Source organism: Cryptomeria japonica, unplaced genomic scaffold (genome assembly GCF_030272615.1).
Source record: "Cryptomeria japonica unplaced genomic scaffold, Sugi_1.0 HiC_scaffold_56, whole genome shotgun sequence".
In the NCBI taxonomy this organism is placed as follows: domain Eukaryota; kingdom Viridiplantae; phylum Streptophyta; class Pinopsida; order Cupressales; family Cupressaceae; genus Cryptomeria; species Cryptomeria japonica.
Genome location: NW_026728878.1, coordinates 137,501 through 158,321, shown reverse-complemented (window position 1 = coordinate 158,321; position 20,821 = coordinate 137,501). Strand labels below are relative to the sequence as shown.

The following is a 20,821-nucleotide window of genomic DNA, read 5'->3' as shown; positions in this document are numbered from 1 at the left end:
GTGGGTCACAGGTTAGGTGCTAGGATGGGTGAGTGCTAGGGTGCAAAGGTGCCAGGGTGGGTGCTAGGATGGGTCGATGCTAGGGTGAGTGGCAAGGTGGGTCCACAAGTGTCAAGGTGGGTGCCGAGGTGGGTGCCAAGTCGGCGACTGCTATGGTGGATGCCAAGGTGGGTCACGGGGTGGGTGCCAAGTTGCTAGGTTGGGTTCCAAGGTGGGTGCCAACGTGGGTGCTAGGGTGCGTGGGTTAAAGGGTGTGTCACAACGTGGGTGCCAGGATGGGTGCGCACCCACACTGGCCAAGACGGGTGCGGGTGCAAGGTTGGGTTCCAAGCCCGGTCACAGGCTGGGTGCTAGGATGGGTGGGTGCCAAGGTGGGCACCAGGGTGGGTGCACCCACCCTGGCCAAGGTGGGTCACGGGGTGGGTCCTAGGGTGGGTAACGGGGTGGGTACTAAGGTGCGTGCCAAGGTGGGTCATAGGGTGGGTGCCAAGGTGGGCACCAGGGTGGGTGTGCACCAACCCTAGCCAGGGTAGTGTTGGGTCTCAAATCAACAGATTGGATGGGTTCTAAGGCAATGCCAACTCCTATGATCAAACCCTCCAATTGACTTGGCCAACCTATAGAGTGAACCTATTAGTTACTAACTCTCTCTCTTTAGGCTCTGCAGGACCTAGGCGGGTATACCTATTCACTGAATGTCTCCAATAAACAGTGCTTTTTATAGCAGATATGTTATCCTATTCTGATATCTCCTGATCTTGAAATGGCATGAATTCCTTGAATGGAGATATTGCAGACGAGTTCAAGGTTGTTATTTCGCTTTGTGTTTCTTGATTACTCCTGTAGCTATCAAAATAAGTAATTGTGAAAATAAACGATGAGTATGACTTGAGATTTAAGCCAGTGCCTTCTTTATTGCATGGGTTACAGAGTCATTACAATTTTCTTCAGGGCTTATAGTGCGAATCTGTGAGACAGTTTTTTAACTCATCCCTTATGAACCTGTCAGTTACTATTTCTTTCAAAACCAAATGAATGCTTACATTATGTGCTGATTGAGTGAATTTAACCCTACCCTTAAGGGACCAGTCAATTAAGCTTTGCAGGGAACAATTACAATCCGCAAGCAAAACTTTTGTTACAACATTATAACATAAAGCATAGATTTGATCTTAAGAATATGAATAACCCTATCTTTATCAGATAATATCACAGATGATTGCCAAAAGAAAATGAAATAATCCACAACGCATATGCAGGGAAACAATTGATCAAGATTTGTATTCCATTGAAGTTCATACACGAAGACTTACAGGCTGTTGTTCTTTCGCTCATAATCCTATCTAATAATGTCTCTCCCTTACATTACAAAAACATTCTCATATATATATGAGGACGCAAGCTTTTCATGAAGAGACACGTCTTTTCAAAATATTAGTCATCAACTCGAGTGTTTCTAAACTTAAGCAAAAAGAGATTCAAAAGTCCCAAATGATGAATGTAATCATCATCTTTGAATGTTTTGATTCGAAGTGTTTGCTTTTTTAATTCATCCCCTAGCGTCAGGTACTTGAATATCATCTGGTTGACGGTAGGGGCCATATCCTTACTCCGATCAATTTCTGACAAGGCCCAATCCTTGACGCTGACAAGCTCCTTTCGCAAATCCTCCAAGGTTATTACCTCTCCTTCCTTGTAGACAGAGGGCATTCCAACGGGTCTTTCATCATCTAATTCTTTTAGATCTCTTCTCAGCATATCTTCGAATTTGACATGACTATCCATATACGCGTTACCCTCAGCCTTTTCTTCTGGCGTCATGGAATCGCCATTGTTTAGCACCCCCTGCAATCGTGCTCTTAACCGCTCATGCTCTGTTAGCGCCTTCATGGTTCCATTGTAAACTATCCAATATGGTTCGACCTGTAAGAGCATGGTGTTAAACCGATGTCCTATGATGTCATTGACCAATTTGTCCATTTTTTGCTGGATATTGTCTGCGCGTTTATTGGCCTTCTCTGCCTGATATCTCCAGTACAGGGCATCAGAGACGTCATCCAAGCTGCGTCCTGCAGGGTATGAGGTGTATTCGCTGATAGGAGTCCCCGTTTCTAATTGCAATACCTTTGCTTGCAGCTTCTGGTTTTCCTCCTTGGACTTTTCATATAATCCCTTGTATGTAATGTTTTCTCTGACCAGAAACTCTGTCTGGTCCAAGTTCAATCTTGCAACATCCAGATTGAGCTTCGCAGTGACCCTAGGGTCGGTCTTTCCAACCTGATGAACCATGAGGTGCCCAAAGGTTTCTTCTATATCCACAATGATTGGCCTTTTCCCTTTTGGATATAGTGCCCACTGTAGGAGAGCCTTCTTGTCTGGATCATATCCAGAGCCTAGGAACAGTTTATCTACCTCCAGGGGCAATACCTGCTGATTCAAATCTTGCTTCTTCAAAAAACCATCAAATAAGAGTGCTGAATTGATATCCCAACCAGAGAAGATGATCACACCGGCCTCTTTTAATAGTTTCCTCCCCTTTTCAGGAGTCATATCTTTCATGAGGACATCAATTTCATCCTGTAATCTCTTCATCTGTTCTTCCTCTGGTTTTCCAGCCATGCTTCGTTTGACATGAGCCCCTTTGTATTGATATAGAAATGAGAGAAATTCCCTAGAGGAGGCGAATCCATCATCAGCAATAAAGTCCTCATGCTCAGTCATCCTTATGTCAACAACATCTTTGATGTTGATTTCTCCTGTGTCCATGTTCATTTCTGTTTCGAAACCTGGAGGATAATCCTCTCGAGGAGAATCAGGTGGGATACTACTGGCGGTTGATTTTGGTGACATGTGAGCTAGGGGCTGACTGTCTCTTTCAGTATTAATGAAGCGAAGGAATTGTGAAGGAACTCTGTGCATAATTTCAGCCTCATGTTGAAGTAGCCTTTTAGCCACCTCCAGAGGATCTTGGATATTTCCAATTAGGTCCCCGTCTATCATTCCCCTTGCCCTTTTCCATTTGTAAGCCTCCCAGACTAATTCACTCTTTCCTTTCAAAACTTTGGCCTCCTCTCGCTCAAGGTTCTTAATTAAGTCGTCTGGCATTTTGGCCATATGTATCCCAGCTTTGAGTTTCTGTGAGGCTCTGGCAGTTTTTATATATCCTTCGGGATCAAAATTCTCCCTAGGCTCACCCAGAGTCATGCCATAGTAATTTAATTTATTCTGTAATAAATGATAACTCTTTGAACTTTTGATAATGAAATCAGAGAAAACTAATAGACCTGGAACAATAGATTGTTTACCAAAATCAGTTAAATGTTTAGCACTGGCAATAGACAATTGCCTTATAATCTCCAAGCTAGCCACTCTGTCTGGCACTGTAATTGGAAGCATGTGTGGTTGCCCTTCATATCCAAATACCCTTATCTCCGTGTGATTATCATGGCAATACCAATCACCCCAATTGTGTTCAATCTGTGATTCTGGAGAGAAATCCTTTGGCCTGAGGAACTTCTTAATTTCAGGGGACAAAGTATAATCCCTGCGTTGTCCAAAAGCTGCACTGAGAGGTTTCACAAAGTATTCTTGAAAATGCCAATATTGGTTGTTTATAAACCTCTGGTCCCATGCTGATACCCACAGCTGAACCGGCTTCTTTAGACCATTCTTATCATAAGACCTGATGCTGAACTCATCTGGCCAGAAGTTAATTTCTTGTCCACAATAAAGAAGAATATGCATTAACATGGAGTATAATGAAAAGTGAACATTCACAAGGTCTCCTTTCATCTTTTCCAGCCCATGATTCAAGGTATCCGCAACATAAGTAGCAAAATCAAATGACCTAGGGTCTTTTGATTGAATATCAGCACACAGAACCATAACCCCAACATCCATGAGTGGATGAGCCTCTATGCCTAGTACTTGGGCTGCAGTGTAATATGTATATTTGAAATATGGATGGAAGTGGTTGACATCAAATGGCACTTTGTCACTTTTGCCAAACTGAACAAATGACCCACCCACTTTTGGCCTATGAACAGGTAGCCTCCAAGTCCTGTAGATATTCTCCAAACTAAAGAATTCCTGTGAGAGTTTCTTCATATCAATGCTTTCCTCGACTTCCCAGTCTAGATCAAAGACCATATCAATAGTCTGCTTGTTGATTACTACTAATGTATTCCCTCTGTAATCACATATGGTTTTAGTTCTCGGGTTGTAGCAATTTACCAGAGCTTTCATTAATTCTACGTCTATAAATACATTCGGAACTGCTAACTTGCCCAAGTTCCTCTTCCACAGATTACTAATGGGTTCGGGTGCATCCCTTCTTTTGTAACCAAACAAGAATAACTCATGCCCTCGTATCTCAGTCCAGATGTCTCCTAGATTTTCAAATTTATCCTCTAATCCTTCTTCTTCACTTTTAATCTTTTTGGACCTTACACTAGATGATGGACACTGGTCTAATAAGTCCTGAGTCAAAGCTCTCCCTTCTTTCTTCTGTCTCTTGGGCTTCTCTTCAGGGTTTAACTCTTTTCCTTTCCTACTCTTTTTAGAAGAAGAAGACGAAGGTTCCATAGTTACAGCAAATAAGAGAGACAATACTTACTTGGTAAAATGCTCAACTCTTCTGGTTATCGTTTGCAAATCTCTGCAAGTTCTTCACAACCTTCAATCTCTTGGCATCGATTTGATTCTTACGAAAATTCACTCAGCTTAACTGTAATTGAATGGGCAACTTGCGTATAGTTAATGTTCTGGATCTGTAACGGCTACTCAAGTGTTTCAAATTTAATTGCAGATGTGACACTTTTCAACTGGGCTTTTAATTCCTTCGCGGGAAGTACAGTCCGCTCAAAGTGCGCGCGTTTCGAATTATCGATGAAACCCTTGCCTTCGGCCGAGTGTTCGAATCTTCCATCGAAAGCTTACTTTCTTCGATAATACTGTTTCGGTGAAAAACTTACGTCGAGAAGCCGCTTTTAAGACTCATCGAAATTACTTTTTCATCGATGGTCTCCCTTTTCGACAAATTGCTCGTGAGTTTCATCGATGCCATACTTTCGATGAGTTTCTTTCTTCGATGAAGGCTTATGAGTGTTCATCGATATCCCCCTTTTCATCGATATCTCTTTTTATCGATGAAACAGCCTTTCTTTTGTTCGACACCACGTTCATCGATGAGACTTGCTTTTCGATGAATGCCTCTTGAGTTTCCTCGGTAACGATGTTTCTTCGAAATCACCTTTTGTCTTTTTGCTTTTATCCTTTTCGATGAAACATGGGGTATCGATGAGCGGTTTCTTGCGTTCATCGAAGGTAACTTTTTACCGAAACACCTTTGCTTAGCGCTTTATATGCCCTGTGTCGATGAAAACGCTCTTTCGATGAAACCTCTCCTGCAGTGCTCGACACAGCTTACTGGCCGAAATATCCATTAGTCTTCATGCTTATGGAAACATATAGTATTATTTTTTATTTTTATTATATTTTTTCTTTTTTTAAAAAATAGTGCTCAACAGCGGCTCTGACTGAGGATGGAGGCATTCTGAACTATGCCTTCAAGAATCCAGAATCTCTGGTTTCGTAGACATGATGGTATTTACAATGGAGACGGATCCTACCCTACTGTACAGGTGATGCAGAGTGCTTCAGGAGAAGAAGTTCTTTAAGAACTGCCCATGTACTGGCAATTCCTGGACCTCCCCTGTCGCGTTTTGGAGCAAATAAGAATCCTCCCCCCCTTTGTCTATGATCACATATGGGCCGATCCATAAGGCTTCAAATTTACCATGCTTGCCTTTGTCTTGACTCCTGGCATTCCACATTAAAACCCAGTCTCCTACACAAAATTTCCTGTGAGATGCCCTCTTGTCATACAACCTCTTTATTTGATTCTGAATCCTGATATTTTGCCTTTGAGCTTCTGCCCTGACTTCATCAAGTTCTACTAGCTGCATTATTCTTTCTTGTGATGGATCTTCAACATCTATTTCCTCTTGAATCATAAATCTATGTACAGGTAGAAGATTATCCAAAGGTAGTCTGGCCCTTTTGCCATAAACCAATTCAAATGGAGATTTTCCTGTGGATCTTTTCACAGTTATCCTGTCTGCCCATAATGCAAGATTCAACTTTGAGTCCCATGCTTTTTTGTTCTGCCCCAGCATCTTTTTAATGATCTTCAGGATGTTCTTGTTGCTTGATTCGGCCTGCCCATTCCCCTGGGGGTGATAAGGAGAAGAATGTGATATCTTAATGCCATATTCATCACAGAAATTGTTGAATTCCTCTGATCTAAAAGACATGCCATTATCCGAGATGATTCTTGCAGGAACACCAAACCTAGTAATAATGTTCTCCATTAAGAATTTTATCACCACCTTGCTAGTGGCCTGCCTGGTAGGTATTGCCTCCACCCATTTGGTAAAATAATCTGTAGCAACCAATATCCATCTGTGTCCTCCACTAGATTTTTCTGATATTTCCCCTATAAAGTCAATCCCCCACTGTTGGAACGGTTCCTCAGTCACCATTGGTCTCAACGGGAGTGATCCTTGATATTTTGTTTTGCTTGAGAACTTTTGACAAGCTTCGCATTTTCTGACATATCTATAGGAATCATTGAAGACACATGGCCAATAATATCCGGCTCTTAATATTTTATGTGCTGTAGTCTTAGCTGAGAAATGGCCACCACAAACCCCATCATGCATTTCATGAAGAACCTTGTCTGCCTGGTAATTGTCCAGACACAATAACAATATCCCATCTCTATTTTTCCAGTATAAGTCCCCATTTATAATCACATACCTTGCTGATTTTAACTTCAAAGCTCTCTTCTGACTATCGGTCATAGCATCTGGACACTTTAAGTGCTTAAGGTAATACATGATATCAGTGTACCATGATGTTTTCTCAATACTGAAATTAGCTTCTTCCCATCCAACCTGATTCACATCAGACTCTTCAATTTCAGTTCCTGTCATGAGTTTGGCCAGTCCTTGTCCTTTGATAACCTGTGAAATCTTAAGCTCAATGTTAAATTCTTGTATCTGATTGATCCATTTGCATCTTTTGCCCGTGACCTCAGTTTGTCTGAAGATATCTTTTACTGCTGCATTGGGAACATAAGCAATAACTTCGGCCCCTACTAGGTATGGCCTGAATTGTTTTACTGCTTTGACCAGAGCATAGGCCTGTTTTTCATTTATCTCATATTTTACTTCTGAAGGGCTTAAAGACTTGCTAAAGTATGCAATGGGCTGCTCATACCCCTCTGAATTTTTCTGTAACAACACTGCTGCTATAGTATGACAAGAGGCAAATGAAAATATCATAAATGGTTTGCCAAAATCTGGGGAAATTAGTACTGGTGCCTCAGAAATTGCTCTTTTAATAGCCACAAAGGAATCAATTGCATCTTCAGTCCAGTCAATTTTTGCCTCTTTCTTCAACATCCTTACTATAGGTTTCACTATGTCTGCGAAATTCAAAATGAACCTTCTCACAAAATTAATTTGTCCCAAAAATGACTGGATTGCTTTGATAGTTCGGGGGATGGGAACCTCGTTAATAGCTGCTACCCTTTCAGGGTCAATTCTCACCCCCTCCTTGGATACTATGTGTCCAAGTAGTTTTCCCTCTTCAACACCAAAGTGACATTTCTTGGGATTCAAGGAAATTCCATATTCTAAGGCTCTTTTAAATATCTTCTCAAGGTGTTCACAGTGATCATCAGCTTTCTTTGAGTACGCAGTCAGATCATCTTGGTATACTACCATGATTATGTCAATCAATTCTGAAAAAGCCACATCCATTGCCCTTTGAAAAGTAGCTCCAGCATTGGTCAATCCAAATGGCATTCGTGCATAGACATAAGTGCCCCATGGAGTTGTGAAGGCTGTTTTATATTTTTCAGTTTCTCTAACTTTCACCTGATTGTAACCCGAAAATCCATCCATCATGGACAGCAACTCACACCCTGTTACCTTCTGCAGCATATTATCCATGTTTGGCAATGGATAGTTATCCTTTAAAGACGATATGTTTAAATTCCTAAAATCTACACATAATCTAATATCCCCATTTTTCTTCCTGACTGGTACCAAGTTAGAAACCCAAGTGGAATATCTGCATGGTTCTATTATTCCTGCATCTTTCATCTTTATAATTTCTTCTCTCATTTTTGGTAGCAATGTAGGATTAATTGGTCTCTGTTTTTGCCTAAATGGCTTAGCTTCTGGCTTAAGTGGTATCTCATGTTGAAAGAGATCTTCCCTGTAAGCTTTGAGATCCTCATAAGACCATGCAAACACATGTTTATATCTCTTTAACAAGATTATCAGTTGTTGCCTCATAGTAGGAGTCAATTTTTTTCCAATAAAAACATTCTTGGGGGCTTCTTCATTTCCTAGATTGATTTGTTCAACATCACTTTCTTTAACAGCTGACCCTTTGATTTCAATTACATCTTGAGCATTAAAAGTTCTCTCTAACGCTACCAGGCCTCTTGGTAATTTATTTGTCTTCAGTTGTATAATTTCATGTCCAAATAAGGTCTCCTTACCTTCAGTTTGTTCCACAAAGTCATTAAAATTTATAGCTTGAGCCTGATAATGATCAGCACACTGCAAGAAGTTCAACAGATCTGCATCATCTTGAAACACTTGCCAATTATACAAGTTGTCAGGAACAGATGGTCTCACTTTCATCTCCACTTCAGATATCCCAGTTAGTGTTATATCATTACCTTTTAGTGCAACATTTGCTAGAAAATCTGCCATGATGTTCTTTGATCTATCTATCCAGGTTATCTGAAAAGCATCAAAAAGCTCCATGGTATCCCATACAGCATTTCTGTATTGTTTCAGTCTTAAATGCTTCGAGGCATATCTCTCCTTTACTTGTGAGACTATTAGTTCTGAATCTCCAAAGACACTTATCAACTTGATTCCATGTTTGACTGCTATGTTAAGACCAGTGAGTAGGGCTTCATATTCAGCAATGTTGTTTGTACATTCAAATAACAACTTGAAAGAATACTTGTAAGTTTCTCCTGTAGGTGAAATAAAAAGGATTCCAGCCCCACTCCCTTCTTTACTACAAGACCCATCAAAGAACATCTTCCATATTTGACCATCATTTTCAGTTAGACATGACTCAATGGGGATCCACTCTTTAAATTTAGGTTTTGTCAACTGTACCTGGAAGTTGTCCATGTCAGTTTGTAAAAAACACACTTGGTTCACTGTTCCTTCCATGTCTTCTATGATATATGTGGACCGAGGCTCCCTGTCAATTTTTATTTCCTGTCCATTTATTGGAATTGTAGCATAAGATAAATCCAGCTGCACATATCCACCAATCATATTCGACCATTGTCTAGACAACAACATTCCATAGTTTGGTGGAACATCTACCACCGTGATATCTGTTTTATACGATGCTTCTGGACAGGCTGCTAATCTGAACTCTACATTCTTCATGATACCAACCACTGGGACTGATCTATTGTCCATGGCATAGCATTTCCCAAAGGTAGTATCGACTTCCAATCCTAATTCTTTCATCACCCCAACAGGCATGACGTTTATGGCTGCTCCTGAATCAATCATACAATTTTTTACCCTTTTGTTGTTTATCACCAAAGTGAGGTAAAATGGGTCTACTTGTGTTGGATTTTTAGTTATAGTGGACCCTAAGTATATAATTGGAGCCATTTGTTCATTACTGCCACCTGTTGGGACTTCTCGTTTCTTTTCATTAACCTTCCCTTCTTGGACACCTGAAATCATTTCCAAAGTTTTTTCCCTATATTCAGGAAACCTCATGATTTCCATCAATGGGACAGAGACTTTTAATTGTGTTAGTGCAGCTGAGATATCAAACGAGGTAGATTGCTGTGATGAAAGAGTTTTTACCGTTTCTTTCCTTTGAACATCAGGACCCTGATTATCATCTTGCCTAGTCTTAGTTGCCTTATTCATTTGCTTAAATGCTTCATTGTTTTCTTTCATGAAAAGACTAGCAGGTTTACCTTGTTCTGGGTTCACCATCCTGTTTCTTAAGTCATAAGTCCTTTTTGCTTGTGCAACAGCATAAGCTGTAATTTTTCTTTTCTCTTCTTCAGTAGGGACTCTGAGTTTGACACTTTCATTTTTGCTGGTGGTCACAGGTAAAACAGAGTACTGATCAATATTTATAGAGTCCGACCTTCCTTCCTGACTAAATGACATCATATTAATAGTTGAATCATCCACGTGATTTTCATAGCTATCCTCCTCCTCTTGCAACCCTTTTGCTACTGCACACAAAGAGGAAGCGTGTGGCATATTGCAAGCATAGCACCACATGTCATCGTCTTGAGTATAATTTACTGCTCTTTTTAAAGGATCTGGAATTTGTTGATTGTCTCTATGGTTCCTTTCTATCGGTTTTCCATCCTTCCATGTAGTGTTGTAAGGCATGTCATGTAGTCTAGGTCTCTCAGGACGGTAGTATTGCTGCTTCTCTGTTTTGTTTACTCTTACAGATAAATCTTTCAGGGCATTTAAAACTTTGTCAAGCTTATCTTCTTCCCTATTGGCCTTGGGTGCTTTAGGATTGTACAATCTTGCATCCTCTCTTTTTCCAATCTTACCAGCAGCCTTTCTATTGTTCTCTATAACAATGGCATCTTTCATAACATCTCGGAGATCTCTTGGGTTTCTGGTTCTCAACTCATAGTTTGTTTTGCTGTCATAAGCGTTGATATAGTACAGAATGCTCACTTCAGGTACTGGTTTCATCCTATTAGGGATTTTGTTCAAAACCCTATTGAATCTTTTGTTAAAGTCAATTACTGATTCATTTTGCTCTTTCTTAATGCTGATGATTTCATGTAAAGCAAACTCAGGACTATTATGGTCTCCATATTGTTCCAGGAACATTTCTTTGAATTCTGCAAGATTTCTAATGGACGCATCAGGCAACGTTCTAAACCAGTCTCTCGCATCTTCTATTAATGACTGCATAAACAACCTGATTTTGACATCCTCATATGGCAAACCAAAATCCTCAATTACTGCATCAAATGCTTTGCAATGAGCCTCACCTGAAACTGCATTACTTCCTGTGAACCTTGGTATTGCTGTCCTGATCTCATTTGGGATGGGATATGGATACACCATCATTCCTGAAAAATCAAATTGCCTCATTTGTTCCATATTTATTAGTCCATGCCCTCCATGAGGATTCACGAAGTTCTGGTTCATATTACCATACAAGGGCATTTGGTTTTGATAAGGAGGAGGGTATTGATTCTGGTGTTGATACTGAAACTGATTAGGGGGTGGATGTTGGTTATAAAATTGACCAGGAGGTGGATACTGATTGTGAGGGATAAAGCTTGCATGTGAGTTTTGCTGGACTGGTGGTGCACTTGATTGCACATGATCATCCCTTTTGTTACCAAACAGAGGGTTCTCATAAGCTTTGAAATTATTGCTCTTTGTTCTACCCACTCCCTGAGCATATGTTTTCTTGTAGTTGTTTACATCTTTATTAAAGTCATCCTCACCAACATTTATGCCCAACTTGGCACACAGTTCCAAACATTCCTGCGTCCTTCCTGAATCTCTCATTTCAGCAGCTGCCTCCATCATTTGTCTGGTTAAATCTGTAAATCTATCTGCAGGATCTGCCATACCTGATCTTGATGGAGGTGGTGTATGTTGTCTGGACTGTGCTTCATGATTTTCAAAACCAGGGGGAATTTGGCATCGCCCCTTTTGAGCTTTATATGCCGCAACCAAATCTTCGTTCATCGGGCTTGAAGTTGTTGTTCTATCTTGTTCCTTCGAGGGCGAGTGTTGGCTACTTTCATGTTTATACTGGTTGTATCTTTCTCTCATGGAATCATTCATGGGTTCTTTATTTTTGTTCCTTCGTTGAGGGAAATCTAATTGGGATAAAGATTGTCCTTTCGCAACCGATCTTGTCCCCTGCATTGAAATTCTTATTTTAGAGTCGCCACCTCTTGTCTAGAGGACATGAATTGTTTTTATTTCTTCTGAGCTCTTTCCCACAGCAGAGTTCTTACAGTTTCCCCAGCAGAGTCGCCAATCTGTTGGGTCTCAAATCAACAGATTGGATGGGTTCTAAGGCAATGCCAACTCCTATGATCAAACCCTCCAATTGACTTGGCCAACCTATAGAGTGAACCTATTAGTTACTAACTCTCTCTCTTTAGGCTCTGCAGGACCTAGGCGGGTATACCTATTCACTGAATGTCTCCAATAAACAGTGCTTTTTATAGCAGATATGTTATCCTATTCTGATATCTCCTGATCTTGAAATGGCATGAATTCCTTGAATGGAGATATTGCAGACGAGTTCAAGGTTGTTATTTCGCTTTGTGTTTCTTGATTACTCCTGTAGCTATCAAAATAAGTAATTGTGAAAATAAACGATGAGTATGACTTGAGATTTAAGCCAGTGCCTTCTTTATTGCATGGGTTACAGAGTCATTACAATTTTCTTCAGGGCTTATAGTGCGAATCTGTGAGACAGTTTTTTAACTCATCCCTTATGAACCTGTCAGTTACTATTTCTTTCAAAACCAAATGAATGCTTACATTATGTGCTGATTGAGTGAATTTAACCCTACCCTTAAGGGACCAGTCAATTAAGCTTTGCAGGGAACAATTACAATCCGCAAGCAAAACTTTTGTTACAACATTATAACATAAAGCATAGATTTGATCTTAAGAATATGAATAACCCTATCTTTATCAGATAATATCACAGATGATTGCCAAAAGAAAATGAAATAATCCACAACGCATATGCAGGGAAACAATTGATCAAGATTTGTATTCCATTGAAGTTCATACACGAAGACTTACAGGCTGTTGTTCTTTCGCTCATAATCCTATCTAATAATGTCTCTCCCTTACATTACAAAAACATTCTCATATATATATGAGGACGCAAGCTTTTCATGAAGAGACACGTCTTTTCAAAATATTAGTCATCAACTCGAGTGTTTCTAAACTTAAGCAAAAAGAGATTCAAAAGTCCCAAATGATGAATGTAATCATCATCTTTGAATGTTTTGATTCGAAGTGTTTGCTTTTTTAATTCATCCCCTAGCGTCAGGTACTTGAATATCATCTGGTTGACGGTAGGGGCCATATCCTTACTCCGATCAATTTCTGACAAGGCCCAATCCTTGACGCTGACAAGCTCCTTTCGCAAATCCTCCAAGGTTATTACCTCTCCTTCCTTGTAGACAGAGGGCATTCCAACGGGTCTTTCATCATCTAATTCTTTTAGATCTCTTCTCAGCATATCTTCGAATTTGACATGACTATCCATATACGCGTTACCCTCAGCCTTTTCTTCTGGCGTCATGGAATCGCCATTGTTTAGCACCCCCTGCAATCGTGCTCTTAACCGCTCATGCTCTGTTAGCGCCTTCATGGTTCCATTGTAAACTATCCAATATGGTTCGACCTGTAAGAGCATGGTGTTAAACCGATGTCCTATGATGTCATTGACCAATTTGTCCATTTTTTGCTGGATATTGTCTGCGCGTTTATTGGCCTTCTCTGCCTGATATCTCCAGTACAGGGCATCAGAGACGTCATCCAAGCTGCGTCCTGCAGGGTATGAGGTGTATTCGCTGATAGGAGTCCCCGTTTCTAATTGCAATACCTTTGCTTGCAGCTTCTGGTTTTCCTCCTTGGACTTTTCATATAATCCCTTGTATGTAATGTTTTCTCTGACCAGAAACTCTGTCTGGTCCAAGTTCAATCTTGCAACATCCAGATTGAGCTTCGCAGTGACCCTAGGGTCGGTCTTTCCAACCTGATGAACCATGAGGTGCCCAAAGGTTTCTTCTATATCCACAATGATTGGCCTTTTCCCTTTTGGATATAGTGCCCACTGTAGGAGAGCCTTCTTGTCTGGATCATATCCAGAGCCTAGGAACAGTTTATCTACCTCCAGGGGCAATACCTGCTGATTCAAATCTTGCTTCTTCAAAAAACCATCAAATAAGAGTGCTGAATTGATATCCCAACCAGAGAAGATGATCACACCGGCCTCTTTTAATAGTTTCCTCCCCTTTTCAGGAGTCATATCTTTCATGAGGACATCAATTTCATCCTGTAATCTCTTCATCTGTTCTTCCTCTGGTTTTCCAGCCATGCTTCGTTTGACATGAGCCCCTTTGTATTGATATAGAAATGAGAGAAATTCCCTAGAGGAGGCGAATCCATCATCAGCAATAAAGTCCTCATGCTCAGTCATCCTTATGTCAACAACATCTTTGATGTTGATTTCTCCTGTGTCCATGTTCATTTCTGTTTCGAAACCTGGAGGATAATCCTCTCGAGGAGAATCAGGTGGGATACTACTGGCGGTTGATTTTGGTGACATGTGAGCTAGGGGCTGACTGTCTCTTTCAGTATTAATGAAGCGAAGGAATTGTGAAGGAACTCTGTGCATAATTTCAGCCTCATGTTGAAGTAGCCTTTTAGCCACCTCCAGAGGATCTTGGATATTTCCAATTAGGTCCCCGTCTATCATTCCCCTTGCCCTTTTCCATTTGTAAGCCTCCCAGACTAATTCACTCTTTCCTTTCAAAACTTTGGCCTCCTCTCGCTCAAGGTTCTTAATTAAGTCGTCTGGCATTTTGGCCATATGTATCCCAGCTTTGAGTTTCTGTGAGGCTCTGGCAGTTTTTATATATCCTTCGGGATCAAAATTCTCCCTAGGCTCACCCAGAGTCATGCCATAGTAATTTAATTTATTCTGTAATAAATGATAACTCTTTGAACTTTTGATAATGAAATCAGAGAAAACTAATAGACCTGGAACAATAGATTGTTTACCAAAATCAGTTAAATGTTTAGCACTGGCAATAGACAATTGCCTTATAATCTCCAAGCTAGCCACTCTGTCTGGCACTGTAATTGGAAGCATGTGTGGTTGCCCTTCATATCCAAATACCCTTATCTCCGTGTGATTATCATGGCAATACCAATCACCCCAATTGTGTTCAATCTGTGATTCTGGAGAGAAATCCTTTGGCCTGAGGAACTTCTTAATTTCAGGGGACAAAGTATAATCCCTGCGTTGTCCAAAAGCTGCACTGAGAGGTTTCACAAAGTATTCTTGAAAATGCCAATATTGGTTGTTTATAAACCTCTGGTCCCATGCTGATACCCACAGCTGAACCGGCTTCTTTAGACCATTCTTATCATAAGACCTGATGCTGAACTCATCTGGCCAGAAGTTAATTTCTTGTCCACAATAAAGAAGAATATGCATTAACATGGAGTATAATGAAAAGTGAACATTCACAAGGTCTCCTTTCATCTTTTCCAGCCCATGATTCAAGGTATCCGCAACATAAGTAGCAAAATCAAATGACCTAGGGTCTTTTGATTGAATATCAGCACACAGAACCATAACCCCAACATCCATGAGTGGATGAGCCTCTATGCCTAGTACTTGGGCTGCAGTGTAATATGTATATTTGAAATATGGATGGAAGTGGTTGACATCAAATGGCACTTTGTCACTTTTGCCAAACTGAACAAATGACCCACCCACTTTTGGCCTATGAACAGGTAGCCTCCAAGTCCTGTAGATATTCTCCAAACTAAAGAATTCCTGTGAGAGTTTCTTCATATCAATGCTTTCCTCGACTTCCCAGTCTAGATCAAAGACCATATCAATAGTCTGCTTGTTGATTACTACTAATGTATTCCCTCTGTAATCACATATGGTTTTAGTTCTCGGGTTGTAGCAATTTACCAGAGCTTTCATTAATTCTACGTCTATAAATACATTCGGAACTGCTAACTTGCCCAAGTTCCTCTTCCACAGATTACTAATGGGTTCGGGTGCATCCCTTCTTTTGTAACCAAACAAGAATAACTCATGCCCTCGTATCTCAGTCCAGATGTCTCCTAGATTTTCAAATTTATCCTCTAATCCTTCTTCTTCACTTTTAATCTTTTTGGACCTTACACTAGATGATGGACACTGGTCTAATAAGTCCTGAGTCAAAGCTCTCCCTTCTTTCTTCTGTCTCTTGGGCTTCTCTTCAGGGTTTAACTCTTTTCCTTTCCTACTCTTTTTAGAAGAAGAAGACGAAGGTTCCATAGTTACAGCAAATAAGAGAGACAATACTTACTTGGTAAAATGCTCAACTCTTCTGGTTATCGTTTGCAAATCTCTGCAAGTTCTTCACAACCTTCAATCTCTTGGCATCGATTTGATTCTTACGAAAATTCACTCAGCTTAACTGTAATTGAATGGGCAACTTGCGTATAGTTAATGTTCTGGATCTGTAACGGCTACTCAAGTGTTTCAAATTTAATTGCAGATGTGACACTTTTCAACTGGGCTTTTAATTCCTTCGCGGGAAGTACAGTCCGCTCAAAGTGCGCGCGTTTCGAATTATCGATGAAACCCTTGCCTTCGGCCGAGTGTTCGAATCTTCCATCGAAAGCTTACTTTCTTCGATAATACTGTTTCGGTGAAAAACTTACGTCGAGAAGCCGCTTTTAAGACTCATCGAAATTACTTTTTCATCGATGGTCTCCCTTTTCGACAAATTGCTCGTGAGTTTCATCGATGCCATACTTTCGATGAGTTTCTTTCTTCGATGAAGGCTTATGAGTGTTCATCGATATCCCCCTTTTCATCGATATCTCTTTTTATCGATGAAACAGCCTTTCTTTTGTTCGACACCACGTTCATCGATGAGACTTGCTTTTCGATGAATGCCTCTTGAGTTTCCTCGGTAACGATGTTTCTTCGAAATCACCTTTTGTCTTTTTGCTTTTATCCTTTTCGATGAAACATGGGGTATCGATGAGCGGTTTCTTGCGTTCATCGAAGGTAACTTTTTACCGAAACACCTTTGCTTAGCGCTTTATATGCCCTGTGTCGATGAAAACGCTCTTTCGATGAAACCTCTCCTGCAGTGCTCGACACAGCTTACTGGCCGAAATATCCATTAGTCTTCATGCTTATGGAAACATATAGTATTATTTTTTATTTTTATTATATTTTTTCTTTTTTTAAAAAATAGTGCTCAACAGGTAGGTCACGGGGTGGTTGTCGGGGTGGGCGTCAAGGAGCCAAGGTGGGTGGCAAGTAGCCAAGTTGCGTGCCAAGGTGGGTGTCGGGGTGGGTGCCAAGGATCCAAGGTGGGTGCCAAGGAACCAAGGTGGGTGTCTGGGTGGGTGCCGAGGTGGGAGCCAGGGTGGGTCCCAAGGTGAGTGCAAAGGTGGGTGCCAGGGTCAAGGTGAGTGCCAATGTGGGTTCCAAGGTGCCAGGGTCAGGGTGAGTGCCAATGTGGGTTCAAAGGTGCTAAGTTGGGTGCGAGGTTGGGTGCGAGGGTGGGTGGGTGCCAAGGTGTGCTAGGTGGAAGCCCGGGTGGGTCGGCATCCCATGGGTGTCGAGTTGGGTGCCTGATGGGTGCTTCTTGTCAAGTTTTAGTCGTCGGGACTCATTTCGAGCCTTAGAGGTCGTTTCTTGTCCGGTTGCCCTGTCTTCGACCTGGGAACCCAATTTTGGTCCTCGGGTCCCATTTTTTTTTGTCTCGCATCCCACTTTTGGCCTGTGGCCTTTTCGGGGTCGATTCTCGTTTTGGGCATCAGAGCATGTTTCTTCTCCTAAAACCCAATATTTGTTTATTAAGTCTCGGAACACATTTTTGTTCTCGTGGACCCATCATGGGTCTTGGAACGCATTTGTGGTCCTTGGGTCCCATTTTGCATCCCGAAACTTGTGTTTTGGTGCTTGATCCCTATTTTGGGTGCCCACCTTGCACCAAGTGCGCACCCGGGGCAAACCGAGCGCCTTGGTGCACCGGGGCAAGATCGAGCGTGCACCCGAGGCGCCCCGAACATGCACCAAGGTGCACTCGGCCCACATGTGAGCGCAGGTCGTTGCGCCCGAGGTGGTGTGTGGGCACCGCGTTGCAGACGGGACACTGCACGCACACGACGCCCCCTCCAGGTGCACGCACGTAGGCCGGGCCGGGTGCACACCCGACGCCCTAGCAAGGTGCGCGCACCCGGGCAGGGCTCACACTTGGCGAACGGGGCGCACTTCGCGAGGGAGGGTGTGCACCTCGACGGGGGTGGGTGGCCGGGGTGGATTCGCACGTGGGTCGCGGTTTGCTAAGTACACACTGCGACAAGCTCATAACGGGTGCGATCATACCAGCGTTAGTGCACCGGATCCCATCAGAACTCCGCAGTTAAGCGCGCTTGGGCCGGAGTAGTACTGGGATGGGTGACCTCCCGGGAAGTCCCGGTGTTGCACCCTTTTTTAGTTTTTCGCCGGGCGTCGCAATGCTATTTGAATAAACCTTTTGCCCGTTTGCGTTCTCGTCGGGGCCGGGCCGGGCCGGGGTGCGCTGCCCGCACTACCGCGCGCGCGGGGGGCGACACCGAGCGCGCACCCGAGGCGCCCCGAGCACACAGGCCACGGTGCAACCCGGGCGTTGTGCGCGCACCCCGGTGCGCCCGAGGTGCTGCGCGCGCACCCAGGTGAAATCGGTGTGCACCTCGGCCAGTGCGCGCTCGGTCGAGTCGCGCACGTTGGCCAAGGTGCACGGTGATGTTTCTTACTCTAAGGTTCCGCACCAGACGCCCGGGACAGGTGAGCGAAGCTGGGCGGGGCCGGGTGCGCGGCCGGGGCAGGTGCACGCAGCTGGAGAGAGCTTTGGAGCACACTTCGGAGCGCACCAATGATGCGCTCCATTCAAAAGTTTCCTGAAAAGGCAAAAAAAGTTGAGATTATAGAATTTCCCACTTGAGAGATTGTAAAAAAAAAAAATTTAAAATGAAGGAAACGCGGGTGCCAAGGTGTGCGCAGCCCAGCCAAGGTGTGCGCACCAAGGCGCCCACCCTGGCGAAGGTGCACGCAAGGTGCGCACCCGAGGCAAACCGGACAATTAACCCAACTTTCGACTTCGCGCGCACCTTGGAGCGCACTTCGGAGCGCTCCTTGGTGCGCACCAATCTTGGGCACCTCGGAGTGCACCATGGCGCCCACCAAGGTGCGCACCCGGGGCAAACCGAGCTCCGACTTCGTGCGCACCTTGGAGCGCACGAAAGGTGCGCACCATGGCGCCCACCAAGGTGCGCAGCCCAGCCAAGGCGTGCGCATCAAGGTGCGCACCCTGGCGAAGGTGCGCACCCGGGGCAAACCGAGCTCCGACTTCGTGCGCACCTTGGAGCGCACAAAAGGTGCGCAACCCAGCCAAGGTGTGCGCACCCCGGTCAAACCGAGCTCCGAATCGTGCGCACCAGAGGTGCACGCCATCGTGCGCACCTTGGAGCACACTTCGGAGCCCTCCTTGGTGCGCGCCGATGTTGCGCACCTCGGAGCGCACCCGGGGAAAACAATGCAATTAACCCGACTTTCGACTTCGTGGGCACCTCGGAGCGCTCTCGGGTTCGCACCTCGGAGCACACCGAGGTGCGCACCTTTGATGCGCTGCCTTCACCAATTTCCAGAAAAGGCAAGAAAACATTGAGAAGGTGTGCGCACCGAGGTGCCCACCCTGGCGAAGGTGCACGCGAGGTGCGCACCCGGGGCAAACCGGGCTCCGACTTCGTGCACGCCGCACCTTGGAGCACACTTCGGAGCGCTCCTTGGTGCGCACCAGGGCGCGCAACCCAGCCGAGGTGCCCACCCCGGCGAAGGTGCACGCGAGGTGCGCACCCGGGGCAAACCGGGCTCCGACTTCGTGCACGCCATGGTGCCCACCGCGGCGAAGGTGCACGCGAGGTGCGCACCCGGGGCAAACCGGGCTCCGACTTCGTGCACGCCGCACCTTGGAGCACACTTCGGAGCGCTCCTTGGTGCGCACCATGGTGCCCACCAGGGCGCGCAACCCCGCCGAAGGTGCACGCGAGGTGCGCACCCGGGGCAAACCGGGCTCCGACTTCGTGCACGCCGCACCTTGGAGCACACTTCGGAGCGCTCCTTGGTGCGCACCATGGTGCCCACCAGGGCGCGCAACCCCGCCGAAGGTGCACGCGAGGTGCGCACCCGGGGCAAACCGGGCTCCGACTTCGTGCACGCCATGGTGCGCACCGCGGCGAAGGTGCGCACCCGGGGCAAACCGGGCTCCGACTTCGTGCACGCCGCACCTTGGAGCACACTTCGGAGCGCTCCTTGGTGCGCACCAGGGCGCGCAACCCAGCCGAGGTGCCCACCCCGGCGAAGGTGCACGCGAGGTGCGTACCCGGGGCAAACCGGGCTCCGACTTCGTGCACGCCGCACCTTGGAGCACACTTCGGAGCGCTCCTTGGTGCGCACCATGGTGCCCACCAGGCCGCGCAACCCAGCCAAGGTGTGCGCACCAAGGTGCACGCGAGGTGCGCACCCGGGGCAAACCGGGGTCCGACTTCGTGCACGCCGCACCTTGGAGCACACATCGGGGCGCTCCCGGGTTCGCACCGGCGTTGCGCACCGTGGTGGGCACCTCGGAGCACACCAAGGTGGGCAGCGAGGTGCGCACCTTTGATGCGATGCCTTCACTAATTTCCATAAAAGGCAAAAAAAAAACGAGATTTTAAAATTTCCGTTTTGAAAGATAGTGAGAAAAAGGGAATGCTGGTGCCATCTTGAGCCCGCCCTGGTGCGCAGCCCAGCCAAGGTGTGCGCACCAAGGTGCCCACCCTGGCGAAGGTGCGCGCCCGGGCAATTAACCCAACTTCCAACTTCGCGCGCGCCAGGGTGGGAGCGCACCCAACAACCGGGCCTGGGAAGAGCCAATGCGAGAAACCCCACC

The 20,821-nt window shown here is 44.6% G+C and overlaps 1 non-coding gene across 1 annotated transcript; it reads left to right on the top strand.

The window, feature by feature from the left end:
- Positions 1-18,223: 18,223 nt before the first annotated feature.
- Positions 18,224-18,342, top strand: LOC131863144 (5S ribosomal RNA). Its single transcript, XR_009362079.1, has one exon. It is a non-coding gene; the product is annotated as a 5S ribosomal RNA (ribosomal RNA).
- Positions 18,343-20,821: the final 2,479 nt, after the last annotated feature.